Genomic DNA, 9,722 nt, shown 5'->3' on the forward strand with positions numbered 1-9,722 from the left:
GAACTTTTACAAGTCTGACTGAGACAGACTATGTGACAGACTTGTCCTGTTTTAAACTTTTCTGTACTTTTATTTACTTAGTGGGTTTAAAGTAAGTACCTCAGTGGGATACCAAGTAATTCTCTGTGGTTACCTGATACCGAGTTACAGACTATGCGTGTGCTCTACTACTGTTTCTAGAATACATTCAGCGAAATTGTAACACTGTGATTGTATTTGCGTCCGAATTCTTAACCTCTTTGCAAGTGCCTAATCGTATCACTTAAATTATCTGAGATTTCTAGTAACATTATTCTATGCAAAATTCGAGCCGGAAATGGTGATACATGCAGATTATTGTGCTAACTAATATAAACCCAAGCGTACTTAACACTGGCCTCGGTAACGTTCCCGACCAAGAACAAAGCTTGAACATTTGCACGCGGCGCTGTGTATTTACCATACCGAAGTAAAATTTTAATTAATCACCCGCTGATGACTCAGTAAAGCTATTCTGTCACTGAGAAAGTTACAACGGACTAATTTGTCCTTGTACTCTCCAAGGATGTACCTGGAACAGTTACATTTCTCCATCACTCTGCCTAAATTTACATTATAATAAATTATAAGATTCAAAATATATCTTCTTTAGCAGAAGTATTATATTTCCATGCACATTTTGGTTAATGCTCGTAAGCATTGTCTTAAATATTTCACACGTTTCATTGTACGTTTCTCTCCGTTCAGAATTATTTACAACTGTTATAGTAATCTTATATGATAGGCCATTAACGAACCCTATCGCGTAAGCAACCTATTATCGAAAATTTAATTTTTATTTGACTACCTGTTCCACACGCCTCCATTAAAACGAACTGTTCCATAGACTTGAAACTTTGCATTAACCTTTTTTCTGTGCAACAACACTGAGTTCTATAATGGAACATTATACTCAATGAAAATAGGCTGAGCGTTAGCAATTATTTTACACTGATCTTATGGGGAACAATAATGGCTACGAGTAATAATCCTAAACAAAAAATGTAAATTTATAAGATATATCGAGAAAGATTGCATTTGAAGGTATTACAATTTTGCATGAAACTTTATTTCTAAATAAACTCGGATGAGTGCTATGACACTTCACCCATCTTGATTATTTGTCTGAGCGTATTCAAGCCTATCACTCAGAAGGCTGCCAAATTTCTCTTTTGTACCCCGGGGGAATGTAAAAATGGCTCTTCTACATGATTGTCTGTCTGTCTAGATCTCTAGAGTATGAAATGAGCCTTAGGTTTTAAATTTTGCATGTAACCTCAGCGTCTGTTGTGCAACGTGCTGTTTGGCCCATTCCTACTTTGTATAACTATTTACTTAAAGCATTATTAATATTTACTGTATAATCAGTATAACAGTGCATAATACGATAGATGAATTTCCAGCAAGTAACAATGAAAGATTCAATATTTCAGATTTTCATATTAGTTATATTTGAGCAATAACAATTGTACACAGTATTTGAAACTATATTAGTAGTATTTAGTAACTAGTATTCGGGACCCACAGTAAAATGTGATAAGATTTAATATTACTGACTATATATTTTAATTATACTATTTGATGGCTAGTAATTATTCAGACTACACTAAGGGGTTTTTAAATAACGCCCAATACAAAATTTTTTATGGCTTTTGATTGAACATTATTATAGTGTTATAACTATAAAAAGCACACTATAAGATTAACGGAGTTCTAATCTTTGAAAACGGGACATTTTACACATCTGTTTTTACACATTTATTGTGTATTACTAATACAAATATATAACAAAATTATATTATTGGTAAACTTTTAACATATCTCATCACTAATTAATACATTTAACTACACGAAACGAAGCTATGTGGGAAGGGTTGATGTGAAGGGAATGTTGAGTTTGATACTACCTTCTCATCTGTATTACAATTATAATATACATAGTATAGATTTTTACTCCAGGTGTCATTGGTATCAAAACGATGTAAAGAGTTCAATTCAAACTTTTTCTACTTTCTGGATCTCTTTAGACGAACATAATTCCAGATTCCAGGAGTGAAGTCTGTGACAGCGTCAGATTCCAGATGCTACACTAAGATGGAGGTAATGTGGAGTTTAAACTCTACATTCACATCTAATAATTACAAAAAGTGGAAGATTTTCAAAGGACACAACATTACTCTCAACTTTGAGGTAATTACCCTCCTAAGGCTAACGACAACCCGCCCTTCCATTAATGGCTCCTGTTACATTACAGGAAACTAGCAGTAACCAACCAATTGGCAATATGTCCTCGACACAACAGTAAATAAACTAAACTAATTTTACAAGCGTATATAAAGCAATTACACGTAAACTAAAATACATGTATCTCCAATTCAAACCGTTTAAAATATAACTAAAATAGATTTAGATGTCGAGTAAACTGAAATATTCGATTACGCGTAGATAAAAAAATTGTAAAAAAAGAAAACTTTCAAATGTTTACCAATATAATTTTCAATGCAAAAACGTTTTTAAAAACTGGTTTTATATAGTTATTACTGATTTGATGAGTAATAGGGTATTAGGAAAAGCTAAGTTTTGCAGTCGAGTAATTTAAGTGTAATATTTTTATAAGCTACAATACTGTCAGCATTGGACTATAGAATAAAGTTGCATTGATTATATTATTTATTATTATTATTATTATTTTTACATATTATTATTTCTCTATTACTTATTTTATTCAATGCAAAAACGTTTAAAACTGGTTTTATATAGTTATTACTGATTTGATGAGTAATAGGGTATTAGGAAAAGCTAAGTTTTGCAGTCGAGTAATTTAAGTGTAATATTTTTATAAGCTACAATACTGTCAGCATTGGACTATAGAATAAAGTTGCATTTATTATATTATTTATTATTATTATTTTTACATATTATTATTTCTCTATTACTTATTTTATGCAATGTGCCGAGTCATATTTGGTATTTGTACATGTCACAGTGTATTTCATGATCCGTCCATGATTTAAGATCAGAAGCAAATTTCTGGTCGACGGTGAAATGATAGTCAATGTCTGTTGGTGGCCATTTAACGTACTGATTTTAGCACACTTGTTACACAAGTTACTATTCTAAAAGATAGCGTAGAATATATCGTAGACAGACACACAATAAGCGAAATGTAGGAGTCAGATGAGTCTACTGAAATCGGCTTTACCGAATATTTACGACAGATGACAGAGATACTCGAAACAATATTTACATACTTACAAGCGTATCAACATTTAATGAATGAAAGCAGCCACAAAAGCCCAGTCGGTACGCCACCATCCATCAACGGCAGCGTAGACTAGATCGTAGACACACAAACAATAAGGGCTCTTTTATACGGAGCAGATAAGGATGCTAAAACAGGTTAAGAATAGTATTTAATATTGAGCTTAAAGTAGCCTTTCCAGACGAGATGGAAGACTCTCTTATCTTTGGTCTCTGAGTCTGCACCATCCGGTTTGGTACTTTGAGTTAGACGATGTTCAGACGAAAGGGATCAGTCATTATATCTTCAGTAACATTAGTAAGAGAGTAATTTTTAAAGGCATTCTTCACACTCCAGTGAACTGGGAAAGTGAGATTGCTGGAGTTCAGACAGACATTAGTTAGTCATCAGAATTCATCAAGCAAGTATCTGTACACCACATAATAATCGAGTGTTACTAGAATAAATGAAAGGATCTGGGTTACATTAAGTCATGAATTGAGGTTATAATGGTAAATCATTAGCCTAAGAAAATATCATCGTATATTTTATTAAATTTGGTTGACTTTAATATTCTAAAAGTATGAAATCAAGCAACTATTTTACACTGCATACATGCAGTGGCAGTGTATATATATATATACACATATATTTATACATATATACATATATATATATATATATATATATATATATATATATATATATATATATGTATAATCAGCGGTGGAATGTGATTATAAGTTTGCAAGTTGTTTGTCATCCGAGTTGTGGTGAAAAAATCTAAAAGTTAAGATGTTAATATATATATATATATATATATATATATATATATATATATATATATATATATATATATATAAGATTTATCCGCTTTTATACACTTACCCAGTAGTGGAATTAGTTAAGTTTAAGATATATTAATACACGTCATTTCCGAAGATATGTGCTTGTTTAATAATTGCCATATTGTGGCAGAAGGAGCTCTTCTTTTTAATAAATATAACTATTGCGGTAAACAAAGAATAAAAATTGTTGGATAGTTCTCAATTTATAATAATAGGCCTTAAAGCATCAAGTGTGAATGTCATGATTTCTACGATTTACACCTAATGGTAGCACACATATTTTAATTAGATTATAAAATTATAAGTTTCAGTTTAACTATTCTTTTAAGTATACATTTTAGAAAGTATGAAGTATACAGTGCTTGACCAGTACACATACATGTGTGTGTTTTAATGCACACATTAAGTACACAGTCAATATCTAACTAATATTTACCAACATATTCAAAGACTGTTATAAAACACATCTTAGTTAGTTTTTAATTGAAGTAGTCCTTTTAGACAAACTGAACTATATCGGTATAAAACTATACCTTTTATCGGTATAAAATAAATAAGTAGGTGTAAAGTAAGACAATATATTTTCGCTTACAAAAGATTAATTGATGTTTTAATTGGAAGGAAATTAAAATAACGTATTGCACTTACGCCCAATTCTTCTTAATTTGTAGAAATAGCTTGGAGAGGCCCACTAAAATTAATTTTGGAATCCATTTACATAACGCAAAATGGATCTAAAAACAGGATTAAGGATAAATAAGCGTGATCCTACTGACACTCTTTTTAATTAATCTTTAATACTTTCCTTGCGACAGTTGTACAAAAAGCATCTTTTAGTCCGTATCTACAAATATTACTACATAATTTTCCAAGAAACATCATATTCTTATTATACCAGTCATTTAGTGTCGGAATACCTGTTACCAGGTTAGTTAAATAATTTCCAATAACAAATTCCTTTTAATTTTCTCATTTATTATTTAGAGACATTTGCGAAAAATTCAATTACTTCAAATTATTCCAGTCAACTTCAATTTAAATTTTTAAGAAAAACGTTAATTTCTTCCTTCTACAAATCGGCCTTGAGGGAGCCGAGGCCTTAATCTTGTCTAAATACGGGCGGGCTTAATCGTGTTCCTTTCTCTCACCCATCCCCTCCTCCCAAAATCACCTGTATTTCATTTTGTTTTCAAGTTGACAATTAGTTTAGGTATATTTTTTCAAGCCTGATAGTTTCATTTGTTAATTTATTGTTATGCTTTCCTTTGCTTCTGTATCCTACCCGGCAAAATAAACTAAAACTAATTTCTGTAAAGTATAGCGTCTCTTGTCTGCACACAGGCTGCTTACCCATATAGGCTAGTTTCCAATAAAATATATATTCAAAAATAACAAGGTTGTATTATCTTTGGAAAAAAACTAATTATTTGCAGCCATGTTTGTAATATCTGTATCAATATGAATATAGTGGAAATAAACTTATATTTCGTTTTAATTGTGGAATATAATAAACTACAATAACGAAATTGTAACAACTGTCTAACTTAAATAAGCTTCATAGACCTGCGTAGTAACGTACTTTCTTGATCGGGGCATCAACGCAGAATCGCAATGTCAAAGAGCGCCATTATTCATTACACCGTAAGTGTGTAAATAACTTTGACTTTAGGATTCCTCTACATTGGGCTACAATTGTTTTATTTTTACTGAAATCTTTTAACAAATATTTAATAGAAATTCGAGTTATTTAAAGATACTTATAAAAACTGTATCACTCTCCATCTGGAGAACCTCAAAACACTTCTCTTTTAACTTAAATCTAAAATATTTCACAAGTTTGGAATTTTATCAATAATTATCACATAACTCAGGAGTATTTATAATGTAATTTAAAACAAATATGCACATGAATTTCCATGTTTTCAGTGAGAAATTGAGTAAGAAACCGCGGGTAACTGCTAGTAACTAATTAAATGAATTTATCAATTAGAAATGTTAAACAGTTACACAATGAGAATATTAATATAACAATTTCGTGTAGAGATGTTTTCACGGAGCTTGGGTTGATGACATTACCCTGCCTCTATATTCTTGAAGTGGTATTATACTGCATTTCACGGTGCACTTTAGTGCTGGGCAGGGAGGTCCACAATTATGGGACTGAAGGCAGGGATATCTTACGTCTTCAGCAACACAGAACTGATTCTTTTGCGAGCATTCCCAAGCAAGTTGGTGTCAAACCAATTATTGGGCTCTCTGAAGAGCTAAAACGCACTAAACATTTTAATCATTACAAAGCTCAGTTGAGACACCTTTTGGTGTCAAATGCGTTTTACTCTGTCGATGAGTTCCTGACATGCCGCTGGGATAATTAATCTCAAATTTCTGTGCGTATATGACGGTACTAATAGTACTGAATGAGAAATGAATTATCACTTATGTATGTTTGAATGTTTGTGTCAATGCTTTAGCTATAGGAGTTAAAACAAATGACAATAACAATACAATGTACATATTGTCAAACTGCAATAGAAATTATTATTATTATTATATGTGAAATAAATATAACTCCAGCAATTATTGAGAGAATATATATTTCGTGTGTAACTAAGTAGTAGTATATTGTGATACTGAGTTGAGGATACATCAATAATTTTTATACGTAGTTTGTACATGACGTATATAAAAACCTGTCAAGTTTATTTATTTTCTCCTCGTCAGTAAGGAATATAATAATCTACCATCCGAATATTAGAAGCTGTAAACATTCATAAGCACATGGTTGGATTGCAAAACTAAAGGATTTTCTGTTTGAAACCCTCAGAATAAAAAGACCCATCCCTCATATAAGAGGTGATTGTGAACAAACCCATGCCAGGCAGACCGCCAGGTTTATTTCCATTAAGTTAGAAATTACTGCTGCAACCGTGCTGCTACTATCGTGAATTTCACAAAACTGTATAAAGAGAAAATAACAGCGTCCATAACCATATGAGAACAAAAACAACGCGATTACTCTATTTTATATCGCATATAAGCTAATGTATAACTGTTCTCTGCTGAAGGTTTTTATGCTGTTACCTTGAAACTTCAACAGATAGTTGGAAAATGTTTGTATTATATTGTTTATAATCGCACAAAACTTTTACTATTAGACTATTTTACACAGAAGGTTAAAAAATAATTTCTTACAAATACAAACAACCACAATTTAGAAATGTTTCATTGAATAAACTAGATCGTCAAATAAGTATATTATAAGTTGCAAGTATAATTTTTTCTAATCTATACAATGTTTTTACAATCAATATTTTTTGATATTTTGAAAATAAATATATATCAGTTATGAACTATTAAGGATGAATTTAATTATTGAGGATGAGGCAGACCACCAGTTCAAGATGTACCCCAAAACGGCACTTTTGGAGTTTGGTGACATTTTTCAAAGACTTTCAAATGTAAATCATACGATCCGTACCTCATTTTAAAGGTTTCTCTATTAAATGATTATTTATAATAAAGTTTCTATTTATTTTGCTTATAGCATACAGAGTAGTCCAAATTTTTAAAGTTTTATGGTTTCATAATTTGTTTTACTGTTACCTTGCGGTTTCCAAAGAAGTACTCTTTCTATAAATGTGTTACAGTTACTTTCCTGCAAGTTTTAATTTTTTTATAGTTGAAATAAATGGTATTTAGAACTCACTAAACCTAAAAAATTCAATTAGCAAGGCATGGATCTCATTTTATCTATCAATACCTCCCTTAAACATTAAAATACTGCTGTATTTATTGTTTGACTATATCTTAGATAATAAAGAAATGGCGACAGGTCTGCCTAACTCTGTATGACATTAAACATTTTACGAGTTAAAAGTAATTAATTAATTTGAAGAATTTTAAAAATCGGTATAGTAGACAATGTATAAGAACTTTTTCTAAAACATGACTGCATCGTTGAAACATTACATTTTTGTACATACTAGCTGTTTATATTTTCATTCTTTATGTTCATTATTATACCTTTAACTAGAAATAAAGATTAAGTATTATTATTACATACATTCATGAATAAATAATGCAATTTTGGACTGATATTTCGATTTATTAAACAATATCAAGATTTTTAGAAAATAGTAAGAAGTGTATAGCAATTTTAGATATCCAGATACTTTTAAATACACTAATTCATTTTAGGAAGGTAGGATAGGTTTAATTGCAGTATTTAACATTACATCACAATATTCGGTCTCAGAGGGGCAACGGGGGTAGAACTGTAGTCTGCTACTGTTAAGTGTTATGGGCAAAAATATTTTGCAATGACATTAATTGATAACAAATCATCTAATATTAAGATGATTAATGAGAATAACTGTCTAAGCGACACATCTAATAATATGTAAGGGGTTTGCTTCGTGGACTTAAAACTTGGGGAGTTGAGAGCAACTTATTAAACTGGCTTGGAAGTTCATGGGAAAATATAACTTTTATGGTAAACTCATAAAAAAAATTAAAATGTAAAAAGCTATTGAACCAGGAGTATCTCAAGGGAATATTTTAGGTCCGGATTTCTTTCATGTTTATGTTCAATACGAGGAGATTTATTATACAAGCAATAAGACGACATGTGCTGCAAGGAGTGTCTCACGAAACCCATTAATACTGCCCTCGTCTCATTTTATCTTCCATCGAAAAATAACACTGCTTGCGAATCGCGGAGATTTATTTGACAAGCAATAAGACGACATCTTTTGCAAGGAATGTCTCTTGTGTCTCTTGAAACCCATAGATACTGGCCTCTTTTCCTGTTGTCTCCATCGACAAATAACACTGCTTGCGAGACGCAAAGATTTATTTGACAAGCAATATGACGATGTCTGCTGTCACGAGTGTCTCTCGAAACCCATATATACTGGCCTCGTTTCTTGTTGTCTACCATCGACAAATAACACTGCTTGCGACACATGGAGATTTATTTGACAAGCAATAAGACGATGTCTGCTGTCACGAGTGTCTCTCGAAACCCATAGATACTGGCCTCGTTTCCTGTTGTCTACCATCGACAAATAACACTGCTTGCGACACGCAAAGATTTATTTTACAAGCAATAAGACGATGCCTGCTGTCACGAGTGTCTCTCGAAACCCATAGATACTGCGCTCGACTCTTGCTGTCTTCCATCGACAAATAACACAGCTTGCGACACGTGGAGATTTATTTGACAAGCAATAAGACGATGTCTGCTGTCACGAGTGTCTCTCGAAACCCATAGATACTGGCCTCGTTTCCTGTTGTCTCCATCGACAAATAACACTGCTTGCGACACGCAAAGATTTATTTTCCAAGCAATAAGACGATGCCTGCTGTCACGAGTGTCTCTCGAAACCCATAGATACTGCGCTCGACTCTTGCTGTCTTCCATCGACAAATAACACTGCTTGCGACACGTGGAGATTTATTTGACAAGCAATAAGACGATGACTGCTGTCACGATTGTCTCTCGAAACACATAGATACTGCGCTCGACTCTTGCTGTCTTCCATCGACAAATAACACTGCTTGCGACACGTGGAGATTTATTTGACAAGCAATAAGACGATGTCTGCTGTCACGAA

This window comes from Homalodisca vitripennis, chromosome 7 (genome assembly GCF_021130785.1).
Source record: "Homalodisca vitripennis isolate AUS2020 chromosome 7, UT_GWSS_2.1, whole genome shotgun sequence".
Classification (NCBI taxonomy): domain Eukaryota; kingdom Metazoa; phylum Arthropoda; class Insecta; order Hemiptera; family Cicadellidae; genus Homalodisca; species Homalodisca vitripennis.